Below are 22,943 nucleotides of genomic sequence, written 5' to 3' on the forward strand. Positions count from 1 at the left end.
AGACGGGCGTGAGCCGCGGCTATCAGTGCGGACCCCAGGGACGGGCATGAGATGCTAAGGCTGCTGCTGCAGCCACCAAGAAGCCTGTGTGCGAGCACAGGTCACTATCCACACCTCCCCTCCCAGGAGCCTGTGCAGCCCGCCATGGCCAGGGAGGGCCCCATGATCCAGGGACAGCTTCCCTGGGAGAACGCAAGGCGCGCCTTAGGCTGGTGCAACGTCACGTTGGCCTCTGCCGCCGCAGGCTCGCCCTGCACTCCCTACCCCTCCTTCCCCCCAGCCTGAGTGAGCCAGAGCCCCCTAATCAGCTGCTCCTTTAACCCTGTCCTGTCTGGGTAAAGAACAGATGCCAAACAGTGACCTACACGCGGAGGCGAGGCCAAAGCCAAAGCTGAACTCCAGGAGCTGTGCAAACAAAGAAGAGAAAGGGAAGTTTCTCCCAGCAGCCTCAGGAGCAGCGGATTAAATCTCCACAGTCAACTTGATGTACCCTGCATCTGTGGAATACATGAATAGACAACGAATCATCCCAAAATTGAGGCAGTGGACTTTGGGAGCAACTGTAGAGTTGGGTTTTGCTGTATGTGACTGACCAGTTTCTGATTTTTATGTTTATCTTAGTTTAGTTTTAAGCACTTAGTTATCATCGGTGGATTTTTTTATTGGTTTGATTGCTCTCTTCTTTTTTTTTTCTATTTTTATTCCTTTTTTCTTTTTTTATTTTAATAATATTTTTCAAAATTTTTATTTTAATAACTTTCTTTCTTTCTTTTATTCTTTCTTTCATTCTTTCTTTCTTTTTTCTTTCTATTCTTTCTCCCTTTTCTTCTGAGCCATGTGGCTGACAGGGTCTTCGTGCTCTGGCTGGATGTGAGGCCTGAGCCTCTGATGTGGGAGAGCCGAGTTCAGGACATTGGACCACAAGAGACCTCCCGGCCCCAAGTAATATCAATCAGCAAGAGCTCTCCCAGAGATCGCCATCTCAATGCTAAGATGCAGCTCTACTCAACGACCAGCAAGCCAAAGTGCTGGACACCCCATGCCAAACAACTAGCAAGATAGGAACACAACTCCACCCATTAGCAGAGAGCCTGCCTAAAATCATAATAAGTTCGAAGACACCCCAAAACACACCACCGGACACGACCCTGCTTACCAGAAACACAAGCTCCAGCCTCATCTACCAGAACACAGGCAACAGTCCCCTCCACCAGAAAGCCTACAGAACCTACTGAACCTACCTTAGCCACTGGGGGCAAACACCAAAAACAACGGGAACTACGAACCTGCAGCCTGCGAAAAGGAGATGCCAAACACAGTAAGCTAAGCAAAAAGAGAAGACAGAGAAATACACAGCAGATGAAGGAGCAAGGTTAAAAACCCACCAGACCAAACAAATGAAGAGGAAACAGGCAGTCTACCTGAAAAAGAATTCAGAGTAATGATAGCAAAGATGATCCAAAATCTTGGAAATAGAATGGAGAAAATACAAGAAATGTTTAACAAGGACCTAGAAGAACTTAAGAGCAAACAATGAAGAACAACACAATACATGAAATTAAAAATTCTCTAGAAGGAATCAATAGCAGAATAACCGAGGCAGAAGAACGGATAAGTGACCTGGAAGATAAAATAGTGGAAATAACTACCAGAGAGCAGAATAAAGAAAAAAGAATGAAAAGAATTGAGGACAGTCTCAGAGACCTCTGGGACAACATTAAATGGACCAACATTTGAATTATAGGGGTGCCAGAAGAAGAAGAGAGAAAGAAAGGGACTGAGAAAATATTTCAAGAGATTATAGTTGAAAACGTCCCTAATATGGGAAAGGAAATAGTCAATCAAGTCTAGGAAGCACAGAGTCCCATACAGGATAAATCCAAGGAGAAACACGCCAAGACACATATTAATCGAACTATCAAAAATTAAAAACAAAGAAAAAATATTGAAAGCAGCAATGGAAAAGCAACTAATAACATACAAGGAAATCCCCATAAGGTTAACAGCTGATCTTACAGCAGTAACTCTGCAAGCCAGAAGGGAGTGGCAGGACATATTTAAAGTGATGAAAGGGAAAAACCTACAACCAAGATTACTCTACCCAGCAAGGACCTCATTCAGATTAGAGGGAGAAATTAAAACGTTTACACACAAGCAAAAGCTAAGAGAATTCAGTACCACCAAACCAGCTTTACAACAAATGCTACAGGAACTTCTCTAGGCAGGAAACACGAGAGAAGGAAAAGACCTACAATAACAAACCCAAAACAATTAAGAAAATGGTTATAGGAACATACATATCTATAATTGCCTTAAATGTAAATGGATTAAATGCTCCAACCAAAAGACATAGACTGGCTGAATGGATACAAAAACAAGACCCATATATATGCTGTTTACAAGAGACCAACTTCAGACCTAGGGACACATATGTACTGAAAGTGAGGGGATGGAAAAAGATACTCCAAGAAAATGGAAATCACAAAAAAGTTAGTGTAGCAATACTATATCAGACAAACTTGACTTTAAAATAAACACTATTACAAGAGACAGAAGGACACTACATAATGATCAAGATATAAATCCAAGAAGATGATAAAACAATTGTAAATATTTATGCACCCAACATAGGAGCTCCTCAATACAAAAGGCAAATGCTAACAGCCATAAAAGGGGAGATTGACGGTAACATAATAATAGTAGGGGACTTTAACGCCCAACGTTCAACAATGGACAGATCAACGAAAATGAAAATAAATAAGGAAACACAAGCTTAAAATGATACATTAAACAAGATGGATTTCATTGATATTTATAGGACATTCCATCCAAAAACAACAGAATACACTTTCTTGTCAAGTGCTCATGGAACACTCTCCATGATAGATCATATCTTGGGTCACAAAACAAGCCTTGGTAAATTTAAGAAAATTGAAATCATATCAAGTATGTTTACTGACCACAATGCTATGAGACTAGATATCAATTACAGGAAAAAGTCTGTAAAAAATACAAACGCATGGAGGCTAAACAATACACTACTAAATAAGGAAGAGGTCACTGAAGAAATCAAAGAGGAAATCAAAAAGTACCTAAAAACAAATGACAATGAAAACATGATGACCCAAAACCTGTGGGATGCAGCAAAAGCAGTTCTAAGAGGGAAGTTTATAGCAATACAATCCTACCTCAAGAAACAAGAAAAATCTCAGATAAACACCTAACCTTACACCTAAAGCAATTAGAGAAAGAAGAACCAAAAAAAAAACCCAAAGTTAACAGAAGGAAAGAAATCATAAAGATCAGATCAGAAATAAATGAAAAAGAAATGAAGGAAACGATAGCAAAGATCAATAAAACTAAAAGCTGGTTCTTTGAGAAGATAAACACAATTGATAAACCATTAGCCAGGCTCATCAAAAAAAAAATGGAGAAGACTCAAATCAACAGATTTAGAAATGAAAAAGCAGAAGTAACAACTGACACTGCAGAAATACAAAGGATCATGAGAAACTACTAAAAGCAACTATATGCCAACAAAATGGACAACCTGGAAGAAATGGACAAATTCTTAACAAAGTACAACCTTCCAAGACTGAACCAGGAAGAAATAGAAAATATGAACAGACCGATCACAAGCACTGAAATTGTAACTGTGATTAAAAATCTTCCGACAAACAAAAGCCCAGGACCAGATGGCTTCACAGGCGAATTCTATCAAACATTTAGAGAAGAGCTAACACCTCTCATACTCAAATTCTTCCAAAATATAGCAGAGGGAGGAACACTCCCAAACTCATTCTACAAGGCCACCATCACCCTGATACCAAAACCAAACAAAGATACTACCAAAAAAGGAAACTACAGGCCAATATCACTGATGAACATAGATGCAAAAATCCTGAACAAAATACTAGCAAACAGAATCCAACAGCACATTAAAAGGATCATACACCATGATCAAGTGGGGTTTATCCCTGAATTGCAAGAATTCTTCAGTATACGCAAATCAGTCAACGTGATACACCATATTAACAAATTGAATGATAAAAACCATATGATAATCTCAATAGATGCAGAAAAAGCTTTCAATAAAATTCAATACCCATTTATGATAAAATCTCTCCAGGAAGTGGGCATAGAGGGAAACTACCTCAACCTAATAAAGGCCATATATGACAAACCCACAGCCAACATCATTCTCAATGGTGAAAAACTGAAACCATTTCCACTAAGATCAGGAACAAGACAAGGTTGCCCACTCTCACCGCTGTTATTCAACATAGTTTTGGAAGTTTTAGCCACAGCAATCAGAGAAGGAAAAGAAATAAAAGGAATACCACTTGGAAAAGAAGTAAAACTGTCACTGTTTGCAGATGACATGATACTATCCATAAAGACTCCTAAAGATACTACCAGAAAACTACTAGAGCTAATCAATGAACTTAGTAAAGTAGCAGGATACAAAACTAATGCACATAACTCTCTTGCATTCCTGTACACTAATGATGAAAAATCTGAAAGAGAAATTAAGGAAACAACCCCATTTACCTTTGCAACAAAAAGAATAAAATACCTAGGAATAAACCTGCCTAAGGACACAAAAGACCTGTATGCAGAAAACTATAAGACACTGGTGAAAGAAATTAAAGATGTTACAAACAGATGGAGAGATATACCATGTTCTCAGATTGGAAGAATCAACATTGTGAAAATGACTATACTACCCAAAGCAATACACAGATTCAATGCAATCCCTTTCAAACTACCAATGGCATTTTTCACAGAACTGGAACAAAAATTTCACAATTTGTATGGAAACACAAAAGACCCCGAATAGCCAAAGCAATCTTGAGAAAGAAAAACGGAGCTGGAGGAATCAGGCTCCCTGACTTCAGACTATGCTACAAAACTACAGTAATCAAGACAGTATGGTACTGGCACAAAAACAGAAATATAGATCAATGGAACAGGATACAAAGCTCAGAGATAAACCCATGCACATATGGTCACCTTATCTTTGATAGAGCAGGCAAGAATATACAATGGAGAAAAGACAGCCTCTTCAATAAGTGGTTCTGGGAAAACTGGACAGCTACATGTAAAAGAAAGAAATTAGAACACTCCCTAACACCATACACAAAAATAAACTCAAAATGGATTAGAGACCTAAATGTAAGGGCTTCCCTGGTGGCGCAGTGGATGAGAATCCACCTGCCAAAGCAGGGGACATGGGTTTGAGCCCTGGTCCGGAAGATCCCACATGCCATGGAGCAACTAAGCCCGTGCACTACAATTACTGAGCCTGCGCTCTAGGGCCTGCGAGCCACAACTGCTGAAGCTTGTGTGCCTGGAGCCCGTGCTCTGCAACAGAAGAAGCCACCACAATGAGAGGCCCATGCACCGCAATGGAGAGTACGCCCTGCTCACCACAACTAGAGAAAGCCTGCGCAGTAACGATGACCAGGGCAGCCAAAAATAAATAAATAAAATAAATAAATTTATATTAAAAAAAAAGACCTAAATGTAAGACCAGACACTATAAAACTCTTAGAGGAAAACATAGGAAGAACACTCTATGACATAAATCACAGCAAGATCCTTTTTGACCCACCTCCTAGAGAAATGGAAATAAAAACAAAAATAAGCAAATGGGACCTAATGAAACTTAGAAGTTTTTGCATAGCAAAGGAAACCATAAACAAGACGAAAAGATAACCCTCAGAATGGGAGAAAATATTTGCAAATGAAGCAACTGACAAAGGATTAATCTCTAAAATATACAAGCAGCTCATGCAGCTCCATATCAAAAAAACAAACAACCCAATCCAAAAATGGGCAGATGACCTAAATAGACATTTCTCCAAAGAAGATATACAGACAGCCAACAGACACATGAAAGGATACTCCACATCACTAATCATTAGAGAAATGCAAATGAAAACCGCAATGAAGTATCACCTGACACAGGTCAGAATGGCCATCATCACAAAATATAGAAACAATAAATGCTGGAGAGGGTGTGTAGAAAAGGGAACCCTCTTGCACTGTTGGTGGGAATGTAAATTGATACAGCCACTATGGAGAACAGTATGGAGGTTCCTTAAAAAACTAAAAATTGAACTATCATATGACCCAGCAATCCCACTACTGGGCATATACCCTGAGAAAACCATGACTCAAAAAGAGTCATGTACCACAACGTTCACTGCAGCACTATTTACAATAGCCAGGATGTGGAAGCACCCTAAGTGTCCACTGACAGATGAATGGATAAAGAAGATGTGGCACATTTATACAATGGAATATTACTCAGTCATAAAAAGGAACGAAATTGACTTATTTGTAGTGAGGTGGATGGGCCTAGAGTCTGTCATACAGAGTGAAGTAAGTCAGAAAGAAAAACAAATACCGTATGCTAACACATATATATGGAATCGGAAAAAAAAATGGTTCTGAAGAACTTACGGGCAGGACAGGAATAAAGACGCAGATGTAGAGAATGGACTTGAGGACACGGGGAGGGGAAGGGTAAGCTGGGAAGAAGTGAGAGAGTGGCATGGACATATATACACTACGAAATGTAAAATAGCTAGCTAGTGGGAAGCAGCTGCATAGCACAGGGAGATCAGCTTGGTGCTTCGTGATCACCTACAGGGGTGGGATAGGGAGGGTGGGAGGGAGTCACAAGAGGGAGGGGATGTGGGGATATAAGTATAGGTATAGGTGATTCACTTTGTTATACAGCAGAAACTAACACAGCAATGTAAAGCAATTATACTCCAATAAAGATGTTTAAAAAAAAAAAAAAAGCAGAGCCCCTAACATCACACAACTGCACCAGAGGCTCAAGAGCAGCCCCTACACCTTCTCTCAGGGACAAGCTTTCTGTGTCTGAGGAAATGGCCTGTCTGTTCTGGAATATGTGATGACAAAGTCAGCTCCAGGGGACTTATGACCCCGTGGCTCGTTCACTCAGCTGACATCATAGAGCGCCAGACGGCAGCTTGGTGAACCAGAGCAGTTATACTGGGCGGAGAAAATCAAAGAGCACCCGGATTCTAATCCAGCTCGGGATTGTCTCTTCTCACAAATGGAGGATGTTGGCAGCAAAGAGCCGGCGTCTTTCTCAGAGCTGTAGTCACCCACATTCCCTAATATTTAACCCTTACCCTCTGCCAAGCCAAGCACTTGCACACATAGTATCTCATTTAATCTTCATGCGGTCACACTGAGGTCACTGTTATTAACTCCCTGGCAACATACTAATAGTATCAACCTCATAGGGCAGTTGCAAGTTAAACAAGTTAATATAGTAAATCACGCCTGGCTCCTAGCAAGTGCCCTGTGTGAGTCATTATCATTGCTGCTGCTGCCTCTACTATCTTCTGGTTGTTAAGGAGACTGAATGGTCTGTCCAAGTTCACACAGCTTGTCAGGCAAAGCCAGGCCCATCTGACACCAAAGTCCATGACTTTCCGTCCACTCACCACACATGGAGGCACCACACATAGCAGCCAACAGTACAGGCGCTGGGGCTTAGAAAGGCAGATCTGGGTGTGAGTTCCAGCTCTGCCGGTTACGTAGCTGGGCACTGCCTGGTCAGATCGGACGCTGACCATAAACATCCAGCCCAGGCCTAGGAGGGAACCTTCACAGTCAAATCGCTTCCAGTGTGATTTTCTGGTTGTTCAGTGCATGCGTATTATCTTCCCCTACCACCCCCAGCAAAGCTTTTAAAGAACCTTGTCATAAGAGATGATATTTTAAACATTTATCTCAAAAAAGTAACAATTAGTCACGTTGACTGATGGCTTGGTTAATGAACTGAGAGAACTAGCTGGAGGGTGCGATGTGACTCATCCTCTCCACTCACCCGCTGCCCCCGAACAGGAGCAGGAGAGTCTGCGAGGGAGGAGGATGAGAATTAGACCTCCAAGCACCAGCTCTGAGCCAGACCCATTGTCCATTCATCATCCCAATTAATCCGCATGACACCCTTGAGGAGGAGCTGTTGCAGTTAGAAAGGAGAAGGCGGAGCTCTGATGTTCCCAGAGAGGTCTTCTTGGGGTACTTGGGTCACCCTGGCCAGTTCACCATGCCTCAGGCCCGGGCATCCTTGGCCTTGCAGCCTCAGAAAACTCACCAGGTCAGAACAAAGAGCAGGGCCTATTTCTTGGAGACAGACTCATGGGAAACAAGTTCAGGAGCGGATACTAACACAGCCATGGCAATGAGAAATGCCCCCATCACAAGGACCTGAAGAGCGCATTGTCTATGGATACTGGAAGCCAAATTAGTTACAAACGGCCACGTGGTGAGTGTGGAATCAGAAGGGGGGTGACCAATGTGGAGAATCCGCGGTGGTGCTCAGAGGACTCTAATTCTAGTTTGTCTACTGAGCCTCTCAGTTCAGGTGTCACCTTCTACAGGAAGTCTCCCTGTCCCCACCCCCATCCCCACACCAAGACTGGGCCTGGGACGCCCCCTCCATGCTCCCAGAACAGTCCCACCATGGCACAGACGGCACTGCACTGCCCCACGTCTTCATAATCACACTGATCAGCCTGCCTGCCCTGCTACATCCTCTGAGGCATAGAGGGTGCCTTACTCTTAGGTGTCCCCTTTGCCTGCCATATAGAAGGGGTTCAGGAAAGGTTTACCCAAGATGTAAAAAATGTAAATCTTTTGGCCAGACTCCCTCCTCACTGGGGAGGGCCTGCACGAGTCAGTCAGCTTCCGGTTCTTTCTTTTCCAAGCTACGGGCTGGGGATACCCTTCTGCTTGCTCTCCAAAGAGGATATATGCTGCTGTGAGTTTGCGTCCTACCAGCAAAATTATAATCACACACCAGTCTCATCTTCCCAAGATTACACGCAGCTACCTCGCCTGAAGGTTTGTGTAACCCCGGTCACGCGGTCAGTCCCACGGGATCTCCTGGGTCCCTCCACCCATGACCCCTGTTGTGTGTGCTGAGTTTAGTGTTTAGCTCTCAGAGGGCAATGAAAGTGTCTGCTGATCAGGGCGTAGTTAGATAAACCATACCTCCTTACAATTGAGTATTGTGCAGCTAACACAATGATGTTTACAAAGCAGTTTTAATAAACCGGAGGAATGCTGATTCTATGATATTAAAGGAAAAAGAAGTAGGTTAAAAATTTGTGTACATAATATGGTTTTAGTTATGTGAATAAAGGGCAAAGATAAAACACTGGAAAAGATACAGTAAACTGTTAAAAGTAGCTACTTCTGCATGGTGGGCTAATCGGTCACTTTCCCCCTTTTTCTTTATGCTTTTCTGTGCTTCCCAATCTATATATAATAAGTAGGCTGCTGTTATGGTTAAGTAATACGATGAACTTTAAGGAAAAAATTCATGAGTAGAACATTTCTCTAAAAATACATTGCTATTTAATTATGTATTCTCTGATCGATTTTTTTTTAATAGGTCATAGAGAAAGTGGGTTTTTAAAAGTCTCCTCCCTCCTATATCCCAGGCAGAAGAGGTGGCCCAGTATGTCTTGAACTGGAGTCTAACTCCCTGTCAGGGCACTTCTCCCTTCCCCACCACTCTCTTCTACCCCAGATGCTCTTCCGGGATACGACTGGTTAACACATGCTGCCACCCCGTCATTGTGGGAATGCATTGTCCCCGGGGGATGTGTAAAGATGGGGAAATACATATGCTGCTTCCACTGAAGGACTAAGTAGCTTCTGTCACGACTTCAAACCCGTTCCAATAATTATACGATGCTTTAACCAAATCTCTCCTATGTAATGTTTTAAAAATTTGACCTCATTTTATTGAGGTGAGATTTACATAACGTAAAGCTAACCATTTGAACGTGAACAAATCAGTGGCATTTAGTATATGCACAATGTTGTGTAACCACCACCTCTATCTAGTTCTAAAACATTTTCATCACGCCAGCAGGAAACCCCATACCCATAAAGCAGTTCCTCCCCATTCCCCCTCCTCCCGGTCCCAGGCAACCACGAATCTACATGTGTCTCTATGAATTTACTGCTCTGGCTATATCATATAAATGGGATCATACAATATGTGACCTTTTGGGTTTGACTTCTTACACTTAGTATAACGTTTTCAAGGTTCATCCACATTGTAGATGTATCAATACTTCATTCCTTTTTTTTTTTTTTTTTTTTTTTTTTTTTTTTTGCGGTACGCGGGCCTCTCACTGTTGTGGCCTCTCCCGTCGCGGAGCACAGGCTCCGGACGCGCAGGCTCAGCGGCCATGGCCCACGGGCCCAGCCGCTCCGCGGCATGTGGGATCCTCCCGGACCGGGGCACGAACCCGCGTCCTCTGCATCGGCAGGCGGACTCCCAACCACTGCACCACCAGGGAAGCCCAATACTTCATTCCTTTATGTGGCCAAATAATATTCCAAAATATGGACCTACCACATTTTTGTTTATCCATTCATCCGTTGATGGACATTATTTCCACCTTTTGGCTATTGTGAATAGGCCTTCTATGAACATGCGTGAACATGTATTTGACTCCCATATAATATTAATGAAATTATATTTTAGGGCAAATATCTGTGCTTACCATCTCAAGGCTTCCATCTGGGGACACCCACATTCAGGAGCCCACCTCTCTGTGCTCCAAACCAGGACAAAGTCCTAGCAAGTCAGCAAGATGAAAAGGGTCATAGATTCAGAAATAGCCAATCAGGACAGGCCTTGGATCGTAGGTGGATTCCAGGATCAAATTAGTGCGAGAAAACAGGGAAATGACAGCAAAGGGGTAATTACTACTACACATCCCTGGTAATATCAGTCAATTAAGCAAAGTGCAAAATGATGGCAATAGAATTAGCTACATCCTACTTCCTCATGTTATTCATTATTTATGCCTGAGAGGCGGATCCATTTGTGTCTCTCTAGCATCTCATGGTGCAGCTCTGGCTGGGGCCCCAGACATATTCAGGGACTAGCGCCACACCACTCAACTGACCACTGGCTCCCAGATGGCTAGGGCTCACCAACTAGCTTCTCCAAACCCTCAGAAAATGGCTTTGTCCAAGCAAAAAGGGTGAATAGGACATCATCCCAAATTCAGTCATCCACCCCTACTTGTGTCTCCTAGCCACAGTGGGCAGCCAGGTACAAATCAGAGGGAGTTGAGTCTAATTGTTTGGAGCCCAGACTCTGGAGCTAGAGAGCTGCCAGCCTGTGGTTGAACTCTGGCTCCACTTCTTACTAGCTGTGTGACTTTGTGCAGGTCGCAACCACTCTGGGCCTTAGTTTCCCAAATATCAAACTGGGGATAGTAAAAAGTACCAACCTCATCCAGTTGCTATGTAAATTAAAAAGAGAAAGTAAGACACTTGAGCAAAAGAGCTCAATAAATGTTAGCTAGGGTAGTACTGGTAACAAAGAGTAGTTCCAGGATTATAGCTCCTGTCAGGCAAACTGCAGGCAAACTGCAGAACCCCAGGCCCCTGTCCCAGGAAAACCCCAAGTGGCCAATCTACGTCTCCTAGTCTCCCTGAGGCAACCACTTCCACAGCCTTGGTCATGCACAAGCCTCCTGACCCCCAGCTTAGGCTGATGCTACCAAATCCATGGAAATCCATGAAACCATTCATTCTTCAAGGGGCACAGACTGTCTCAGGCTTCACGTGGTCACCCGCAGCATCTGAAATGCAGTCCTCACACATCAACAGGGCACAGAGGCCAGCATCAGGATAGCTCCACAGGGAGATGGTGCAAGGGGGCCACCTGTTCTTTTGGCTCTTTCTTTTCTTTTCTTTTCTTTTTTTTTAAGGAATGTATTTTGCAGTGTGTGTGTGTGTGTGTGTGTGTGTGTGTGTGTGTGCGCGCGCGCACGCGTGTGTGTGTTTTAGTTTTAATGAGTACACTTAAAGATATTGAGCTTATAATAGGTAATACACTAATATAGCAAAAATGAATACAGGAATGAGTGAACTCTGTGAAACATTGATTCTAGGCTGAGGAACCTTCTGGGCCCGTGACTGTGATTTACACAATGACCCCTGAATGTCACTGGATTTCTTTAACTCAATGCCATATTCGCCACACAGCTTTTTCCTTACTTTCTTACTTATACTCACTCTGTGCCACGTGCTATGTTAAGTACTGAGAGATACAAAGGTGAAGAAGAAATGATCCCTGTCCTCACACCTAATGGGAGGGGGCAGACATGTCCACCAATAGCACAAGAGAAGGAGTGGCCAGAGGGAATTCCTTTAGATGTCTATGCCAGTGGTGTTTCTGGGCTGGGCTTAAGGGCCCCTGAAACATCTGGGCTCTCAGCTGATAGGGACCCTGTCAAGGAAGTTGGCCAAAATAAATGCTATGAGGCCAGGGCTTTGCAGTATGCTGGCGTATTATCAGAGCATTGCAATATCATGATATACATGTGATGCTATCATAGGAGGTGCAGTGGGGTGATCAGGTTGCCACATTATATAATCTTAGCCTTACAGCATGGTGGTGTGCAGTGCGGAACCCCATCATAACCACACAGTATGGGGTTGTGTTGGTGCCAAGTCCCACTTGGTAGTTGATGTGCAGTGTGTCAGTGTCACAGTCTTGTGATGCCAGCTTGCCAGGATGTCACAGGCCATGGTGACTTTGCTGTGTTCTGGCTTCATGATCTTGCAACGTGAAGTGGGGGTGAGATGTGTCTGAAACTGCCTTTCTCACTAGAGGGATTCCCAATCAGTTTGAGATACCAGAAATTCTTTTCATTTCGGTGCCGAGACACTGTTTGTTACCTTGCCCTGGTTCATTTCCTCCCAAAACCCCAGAGAGGGCTCCAAACATGCCACCATACACGTTTCTCCTCAGGTATAAGAGCATGTAGTGACCGTTACCCTGGAGACCTAATAACTACGATCTGGGCTTTGTGTCAGGTGTCCGCCAGGTGCCCCTGAAGCTTGCCACATAAGAGCCAGCTGTCAGTCTACTACAGAGGAGGCGGCTGGGAGCAAAGGCACAGCTCAACCCCTTGCCAGGATTAACCTCTGCCTGGCGTCAGCCAGGAGGAGTGCCTCCAAATTCACCAAGGGCAGCAGTCAGGGGCCTGGCTTCCGCACTTGTGCATGGGGGCCCACGGCCCGCCCCCCACTACTGCAAAGAGACACCCACCCCCCCGGTGGACATTTCCCAAAACATCCGTGTCCTCCCTGCATCTTGTCAAGAAAAGCATGGACCCATATGAAAGTGCAATTCAGAGCTTAAAACATTTCTGTTCCAGCACCAAGGAAGAAGACCTTTGCTTGTTTCCCTAAGTCTCACTTCTCCGAGTCACAAAGGCTAGGAGAGTCCAAGTGAGACAAGACAGCTGATTCTCATCCTTCACAGTAGTTATGTTCTGTAAAGCTGTCATGGATACAGAGCCATTGCTGCTAGGGGAAATCAGAGTTAGGCTCCTGGGAGCCTCTGGTCATAACATTTTCAACAACCAATCAATACATAACCTTGTTTTCTGTGTGTTTCTGTGTAAAGACACCTTATTTCATATATATTGTTGACTTGTTAACATTGAGTCACAGCCAAAGCACTATAACTCATGCCTGAATGAAGTTTATCTAATGCACATATTTTCTCTGTAAGGATCATCGCAGCTTTCTTGTGCTTAGGACCAGTTGACAGCACTTCAGCACTAGGCTTGGGGGGCATTTTAGACAGTGAAGTCACCAAAAAAATGCAAAAGAAAATGTGGTACCGAAAAGACCACAAAAAGAACACCTGCGTACAGTCTGAGAGCTGAAACAAGAAGGCAGAGCATCACCTTATACAGCCTCAGCTAGGAATATGCACATCGGACAATGTAAACTTTTCGCCACTCTGCACACATCCACAAATGACCACAAAAGCACTGTGAGTATTGATGTTGGGGTGACTAGTAAATTTTAGCCAGTAGTCAAATTTGCAAATAGAGAATAATGCAGATGGACTGTAATTGGAAGGAACATATCTAAAGATTTTTAGGGCACAAGGAATCATTCTAAAATGCTTTACATGTATTGACGCATTTAATGCCACCAGCAACACAATGAAGCAGGTATTACTATTGTCCCCATTTTACAGCTCAGGGAATAGAGGCAAAAAAGAAGTAAAGTAACTTGCTAAATGCCCCACAGCCAGGAATTGACGAAGCCAGGATGTGAACCCAGGTATCTTGCTCTAGAGCCCCCATGTTTAATCCATATTGCCTCTGAGTAGCAATGTGATCAATGACCTTAGTTTCTCCAGAGAATCACTTAGGAGCCAAAGACCTGAACCCTCTACCTTCTCTTCAACGTGGCAAGCTGGCTCATACTTTCTCATCCAGATCAGCTGAAGCCTTCCAGATGTTTCCACTGGGCTGGTCTCCCATCTGTCATTTGGTGACCTCCACTGAACTTCTACTGCTGGCCTTGCCGTTACTGACACACCCACCTTGGCTGCTCTGCCTGATTGAGGTGGGCCCTCTCTTCCTGCCATCGGACTACTGAGTTGCAGTTTCTTACCGTATTCCTTCAAAAGTTTTCCTTTTTGCAGGGGAAAGGAGGGTGGGCCTTGTATCCTCAAGACAAGTCATTAACGCTAGGCATGTGGTGCCCTTCCCACAAGTCAAGCAAGAGTTTAGACACCTACTTGACAGTGATTCCCTACATGAGAGTAATCCCCTGACACTGAGCTCCATTCCCCACTGGTGTATATACACAAATAGGAGGGAGGTGGTGTGGTAGAAGGGCTACGAGCACCACCTTTGAAGTCTGGGAGATATGTGTGACTGTGGAAAAGTTACAAACCACTCTATGTCTCATTTTCAATGCTGTAAAGTAGGGGTGATACTATCTGCCTTATGATAATACATAGTGACAAAAGTGATCAAGTAGGGGTGTTAATAGTACCTGCCTTATAAGGTGGTTTAGAGACTTAATTAAGAAAATTCATGTAAAAGACTTTGCACAACACCTGGTACCGAGAAGAACTCAACAAGAAGCTTCTTATTTTTCTTCCCACTTTTATTTCACAAGTATTAATTTTAGTGTTCTGGGCTTGCCACCATCAATTCTAAAGGTCTTTTGTAGTTTCTCACAAGAGTTGTAACATTTTCAAAATCAAATAGGACTCTTGGTGACTTGTACATATTGTTTAAGCCCCCAGGGGGGCATATAATTGGATATCTTCACCCCCGCCTCCACCATGAAATTTCCAGAGACATTCAGGGATTCTAGGAAGGCGGTAGCGATGGTGTTGGAATTTTTGTATCTTTTTGAATCACCGCACACAACAGACAGAGAGACTAAGATAGCAAAATCAAAATTCTGCAGACAATACAGCGAAACAAGACCCTACACCAGTCCTAACATATGAACAGGTGAGGGAAAACCACAAATACCGCCAAGACCATGTGGCATCAGCAAGTGTGCAGGGGGAGGCAAAGGAGAGACAAGGGGTTTATATTGAACCTGAGATTCAGAGAACCCAAAATTATCAGTGGATACTCCCAAGGGAAGGGGAACACAATCTGGGGGAAACAGCCACAATGGCAGGTGCCTTGCAGGTTTCAGGTTATGAGCATGAGATCAGAGAGAATGCTGGAACAGTCTAGGTTCTATGAACTCTTAGAACTAACAAGAGCTCCCTTCCAAGACAAAGGTCAACACTGAGTAGAAATTACTGGGAGCAGAATCTAATTTATCTAGGACAAAGCATTAAGGGAAAAGGAAAGAAAAGTTCCTGATAAAACTGGGGGAGTAAAAAAAAAACCAAAAACAAAACTGGGGGACTGTGGCTGAGCCAACAGGTTTTAGAATATATAAGGCCACATATCTGAACACTTGGAAATAACAAAAGCATAGTGAAGTCGAGAGCTATGAAGCTAGGAAAATGATCCTGGCCCACCCTCCCCTCCAAAGTGAACAGGAGAACTCATGCCCTTTAAGCATGAACAACAAAAAAGGATTGTGTTTGAATCCCACACAAAGTTATTTTAAGATAAAAAGAGAATAGTGAGCAGAATAATGTCCCCACAGACAATAAAGTATGCCAGAAATAAAGACTAAAAATGCAGAAAAGAAAACAAAGAAAACCCCAGGCACAGCTGGCTGCCCTGGTGAATTCTATCAAAACATTTAAAAGAAATAATGCCAATCTTACAAAACGCTTTTAGAAAAATAAAGGAGGAAAGAACTCTTCCAAAGTAATTTTATGAGATCAGAATAATTTTGGTACCAAAACCTTAGGAAGACACTAGACATTACAGATCAATATCTCCCATGAATATAGATATAAAACCCTTGAAAATATTGTAACTAAGATTCAACAATATGTAAGGAGGATAAAACTTCATGACCAACTAGTGTTTATCTCAGGAATACAAGGTTGGCTTAACTTTTAAAAAGCAATCAGTGTAACAGAAAAAAAAATCATATGATTTTTTAGTAAATGCAGAAATCTTTTCACAAAATTCAATACATATTCATGACTAAAGGAAAAAAAGACACCTCTCAGCAAACTAGGAATAGAAGAGGAATTCCTCAGTCTTTGTGTAAGTATGGGTCCTCTGAGAAGCAGACACCAAGATAGGATTAGACATGCAAAAGATTTATTAGAGGAAATGAGGCAGCCTGGAAGAGGATGAGAGACTTGTCAGATCATGATATGAATCCAAGCTCAGGTGAAGGAGGAAGGAAGAAGGCAGATGGTGCAGAAGTATCTGAAACTCCAGTGCAGTTTTGAGAGAGTTGGGTAAAGCCATCCTGGAGTCCTCAAGCCAATGTCTCCCACCAGAGGAACCCCACATCTCCTAGGCATTGGCTGGGAGAAGGCTTTGGGAAGTGTGGCAGCTGCACAAAGTGATGGGTTTCAGAATGCAGCTGCGGGGGCTGTCAGTCTTTAAACTTCCCACACTTGGAAATCTGAAAGATATACTTTCATAACCACTGAGGATGTTATAGGATATCTATGAAAAATCTAAAATTAACCCCATACTTATTGGCAAAACATGGAACACTTTTCCTCTAAGATCAGGAATAAGTCAAAGATGTCTACTATAATAAGGGAATTGAACAAGATTTCAGGATACATGGTCGATATACAAAAAATAACTGCACTTCTATATACTAATCACAAACGACTGAAAAAACATTTAAATATCACTTACAATAGCAACAAAAAACCAGAAAATATTAGGGGTAAATTTAACCAAATATATGCAAGCCCTCTACACTGAAACCTGTAAGATATCTCTTGGAAATTAAAGAAGACTAAGATATATGGAGAGATAGAACATGTTCTTGGATTGGAAAACTCAATATTGTGAAGATGCCAATTATTTCAAAATTGATATATAGATCCAATACAATCTTGTTATGAGCTGAATTGTGTCCCACCCAAAATTCACAGGTCGAAGCCCTAACCATCAGTACCTCAGAAGGTGACTGTATCTGGAGATGGGGCCGTTTAAGAGGTGATTAGGTTAAAATAAAGTCCTTATTGTGAGCCCTAATCTAATCTGTCTGGTGTCCTTATACAAAGAGGAAATTTGGACACACAAAGAGACACCAGGGATGCTCATGCACAGAGGAAAGACCATATGAAGACACAGTGTGAAGGCGGCCATCTGCAAGCCAAGGAGAGAGTAAACCTGCTGACTCTTTGATCTTGGATCTCCAGCCTTCAGAACTGTGAGAATATAAATTGCTGTAGTTTAAACCACTCAGACTGTGGTATTTTATTATGGCAGCCCTATCAAACTAACACAACCCACCCCCCCCCCAAAATCTCAGAAAGCTTTTTTATAGAAATTGACAAACTGATTCTAAGATTTAAATGGAAATACAAATGATATGGAATAACCACAACAGTTGTGTTGTTTTTTTTTTTAAGTCATAGGACTGGGACTTCCCTGGTGGCACAGTGATTAAGAATCCGCCTGCAAATGCAGGGGACATGGGTTCAACCCCTGGTCCAGGAAGATCCCACATGCCATGGAGCAACTAAGCCCATGTGCCACAACTACTGAAGCCCACGTGCCTAGAGCCCATGCTTCACAACAAGAGAAGCCACTGCAATGAGAAGCTGGGGTACCACGATGAAGAGTAGCCCCAACTCACTGCAACTAGAGAAAGCCCGCACGCAGCAATGAAGACCCAGCGCAGCCAAAAATAAATAAATAAAATTATTAAATAAAGTCATAGGACTTTCATTGCCTGGTTTCAAAACTTACTTTAAAGTTAAAGTAATCAAGGTGGTGTAGTACTGGTGTAAGACTGAACAGACTGATCAAACAGACAGTGGAACAGAGAAAATGGAAATAGACCCATGCATGTATAGACAACTGATCTTCAACAAAGATGCTAAGGCAGTCCAATGGGGAAAGAAAAGCCCTTCCAAAGAATAAAACAACTGGATATGCATGCTAAACAAGCAAAAACAAACACCTCCACCATATACAACAATTAATTCAAGATAGAAAATAGACTTAAATGTAAATACTGAAACAACAAAACTAGAAGAAAACATAGGAGAATATCCTTATGAACTTGGGGTAGGGGAAAATTTTTCTAGAGAGGACACAAAATGCATTATATATAAAAGAAAAAAATAAATTGGGCTTCACCAAAATTAATAACGTCTGCTCATCAAAAAATAGAATTAAGGAAAAGGTAAGTCACAGACTAAGAGAAAATATTTGCAAAACATATATCTGACAAAGAAATTGTATCCAAATATATAAAGAACTCTTATAAATCAATAATAAAAAGACCAAAAACTCAATAAAAAGGGCAAATGCTTCAAAAGCACTTCACAAAAGAATGGCTAATGAGTACCATGAAAAGATGCTCAACATTAGTGACCAAAGAAATTAAAAATAAAACCATAATGAGATATCACTCCACACCCACTAGAATGGCTAAAATTTAAAAGACCAATAATACTAATCGGCAGTGAGGATTTACAGCAACTGGAACATTCACATGTTGGTGGATTGTTAATGGTACAACACTTTGGAAAAATAATTCCTGCTTCCTTTCTAAAAAAAAATTTTTTTTAGCTTCTTCATATTTTTCCTTGAGGTATAATTGACATATAACATTATATTAGTTTCTAGTGTACAACATAAAGCCTTGGTATTTGTGTATATTGCTAAATGATCACCACAATAAGTCTAGTTAACATATGTCACCATAGTTACAAATCTTTTTTTCTTGTGATGAGAACTTTTAAGATGTACTCTCTTAGCAACTTTCAAGTAAACAATACAGTATTATTAACTATGGTCACCATGCTGCATATTACATTCCCAGGACTTAGTTATTTTATAACTGGAAGTTTGTACTTTTTGCCCAACCCAAACCCCTCCCCCCATCAATCTGTTCTCTGTAACTATGAGTTTAGTTTTTTGTTTTGTTTTTAGACTCCACATATATGTGAGATCATACAGAATTTGTCTTTCTCTGCCTTATTTCACTTAGCATAATGCCCTCAAGGTCCATTCATGTTGTCACAAATGGTGAGATTTCCTTCTTTCTGTGGATAAATAATATTTCTTTGTATATATATAGATATACATACTACATTTTCTTTATCCATTCATTCACTGGTGGACACTTAGGTTACTTCCATGTCTTGGCTATTGTAAATAATGCTGTAATGAACATGGTGCAGACATATTTTTGAGTTAATGTTTTCATTTCCTTAGGATAAATACCCAGAAGTGGAATAACCTGTTTTTTATACAGTTTAGCATATACCTACCTTATGAGCCAACTATTCTACTTCTAGGTATTCAGCCAAGAAAAATGAAACCATGTGTCCACAAAAAGACTTGGGCAAAAATATTTACAGCAGCTTTTCTTTATAGCCCAAACTGGAACAAACCAAAATCATCAACAGACAGATGCATAAACTGTGCTATAAAAAATGTGTAATACTACTCAGAAATTTTTTAAAAACATATTACTGATACACTCAAGAATGTATGTCTCAAAAATATATTAAGTATAACAAGTCAGACACAAAATAGTACGTACTGTATGATCCCATGTAAGATGTTTGAGAACTTGCAAAACTAAACTATAGTGATAAATATTAGAAAATTGTTGGGACTTTCCTGGTGGTCCAGTGGCTAAGACTCCATGCCCCTAATTCAGGGGGCCTGGGTTTGACCCCTGGTCAGGGAACTAGATCCCGCACGCTGCAACTAAGTGTTGGCATGCCACAACTAAAAGATCCCACATGCCTCAACAAAGATCCCGCACACGGCAATGAAGATCCCACATGCCAAAACTAAGACACATTGCAGCCAAATAAAAATAAATAAATATAATTTTAAAAAAGAATATTTTTATCTCTGGGGTGGCATAGGAAGTTGTCCAGAAAGGAGAAAGAAGAAACTTTCTAGTGTGATGGAATTGTTTTCTATCTTGTTTGGTGTTTTGTTGTCTTGGTGTATAAATATGTCAGAATCATCAAACTGTACCCATAATACATTTTACAGTAAGTAAATTATATCTCAAAACAGATGTGAGTTACTAATTCAAAAAGATACATGCATCCCAATGTTCACTGCAGCACTATGTACAATAGCCAAGACATGGAAACAACCTAAATGTCCACTGACAGATGAATGGATAAAGAAAATGTGGTACATATATACAATGGAATATTACTCAGCCATAAAAAAAAATGAAATAGCGTCATTTGCAGCAACATGGATGCACCTAGAGATTATCATACGAAGTGAAGTAAGTCACGAAAAGAAAGACAAATACCATATGATATCACTTACATGTGGATTGAAAATATGATACAAATGAACTTTTTTACAAAACAGAAACAGACTGACAGACATAGAGAACACACTTGTGGTTGCGAAGGAGGGGGTGTTGGGGGGATGGACTGGGAGTTTTGGGTTAGTAGATGCAAACTCTTACACTTAGAATGGATAAACATCAAGGTCCTATGGTATAGCACAGGGAACTATATTCAATATCTTGTAATAAACCATAATGGAAAAGAAAAAAAAAGATACAAGTTAGAACCAGAAAAACATAGAACTAATAAATACATCCAAAAGTTAATTATTTGAAAAAAAGAGCATAATAAAAGAACCCATTAGCTAATATAATTGTGGAAAAAAAGGCAGGGGTGGGGGGGTGTACCATATACATAAAATTAGAAATAACAAGGAGGAAATAACCATCAAAACTGCACACTTTTTTAAAACATGACAAGAATCTGCTTTATATAATTCTTTGCAAATAAATTTGGAAAAGTAGATGAAGCAGATAATTTTCTGGACAAACACAACTTGTCAAAATCAACCCCAGTGGAGACAGAAAGTCTAAACATATATAATACCACAGAAGAAATAGAGGAAGTATTAAAAGAGCTTTCCCACAAAAATGTATCCAGTCCAGATTGTTTCTCAGGGAAATTCTATTTCTAAGTTATTTTATGAAGTGAGTACAACTTCAATCTCGATCTGCAAAGATTATATCAACAAAACGCAACTATAGACCAATATCACTTCTAAATATCAATAAAAATATTAAATAATTAACAGATTCCAACAGCACATCAAAATATTCATCATGACCAAGTAGAGTGGATTCAATACTCTAAAATCCATTTGTGTTATCCATCATACTACAAGAGCTAAGAATTATATAAGTATGTATCTAGAAAACCCAAAGGAACCCATTGAAAATGACTACAAACAAAAAAATTTAGTGAAATAGATTATAAAATCAATCTACAAAAATCAAGTTTTCATGTATATAAACAAAAATCAGTTTATATTGGAAAAGAAAACCCTATTTGTGAGAGCCAAATAAAATTAAATGTGATGGCATAAATTTAACAAGAAATGCCCAAAACCTCTATGAAGAAAAACTATAAAACAATTAAAAAATACACAAAAATAACCCTGCATGAATAGAAAGATATACCATATTCTTGGATAAGAAGATTCAATATCAAAGATTTCAGGTCTCCCTAAGCTAATTCATAAAATTTAATATAACTCATGAATTTAATATAATCCAATAAAAATATGACTAAATTTCTTTCTGGAGCTAGATAAGTTTATTATAAAATTCATTTGGAAGAAAAGATAAGCAAGAATAGCCAAGAGGGGAAAATCCTGAAAAATTTTTTTAAAAAAACAGCTGGAAAAAAAGAGAAGAAAGGGATAGCCTCATCAGACTTTAAAACATATTATAATGTTGCTAACTAAAAGAGTGTGGTGGTGTTACATGCATAGACCAATAAAACAAAATAGAAAATCCAGAAATAGATCTAATTATATTTGGAAATTTAGTATACCATGAAGGCAGAATCTCAAATTAGTGGGGGAAATGATGTTCTTTTTAATCAAAGGTATGGGCTAACTGAATAGCCACATGTAAAAAGATAAAATGGTATTCATTCCCCACATCGTATACCAAGATAAATTCCAAGTGGATGAGAAAGTTAAACGTATTAAATGGATCAATACAAGTATAGAAAAAACAAGTCTGAATTATTCTACAATCCAGGTGTGAGGGGGAACCTTCCTACCTCTGACTCAATATCTAGGAACCATAAAGGAAAAGATTAATGAATTTTATTACATGAAAATAAGAAAAAAAATTGCTTACTTACATAGTAAAAAAACACCATAAAGAAAGGAAAGAGACAAATAACAAACTGGGGGAAATTTTTCAACTTTTATCATAGATAAAGAGTTAATATTTCCAATATATAAAGAATTTTAAAAAGAATGAGAGACCAATAATCCTATAGAGAAAAAATAAGACTGGAGATATGCACAGACAAATCACAGAAAACTAAATACAAATGCCTCGGGGCTTCCCTGGTGGCGCAGTGGTTGAGAGTCCGCCTGCCAATGCAGGGGACACGGGTTCGTGCCCCGGTCCGGGAAGATCCCACGTGCCGCGGAGCGGCT

The sequence above is a fragment of the Leucopleurus acutus genome (assembly GCF_964270905.1).
Source record: "Leucopleurus acutus genome assembly, chromosome: 8".
Taxonomy (NCBI): domain Eukaryota; kingdom Metazoa; phylum Chordata; class Mammalia; order Artiodactyla; family Delphinidae; genus Leucopleurus; species Leucopleurus acutus.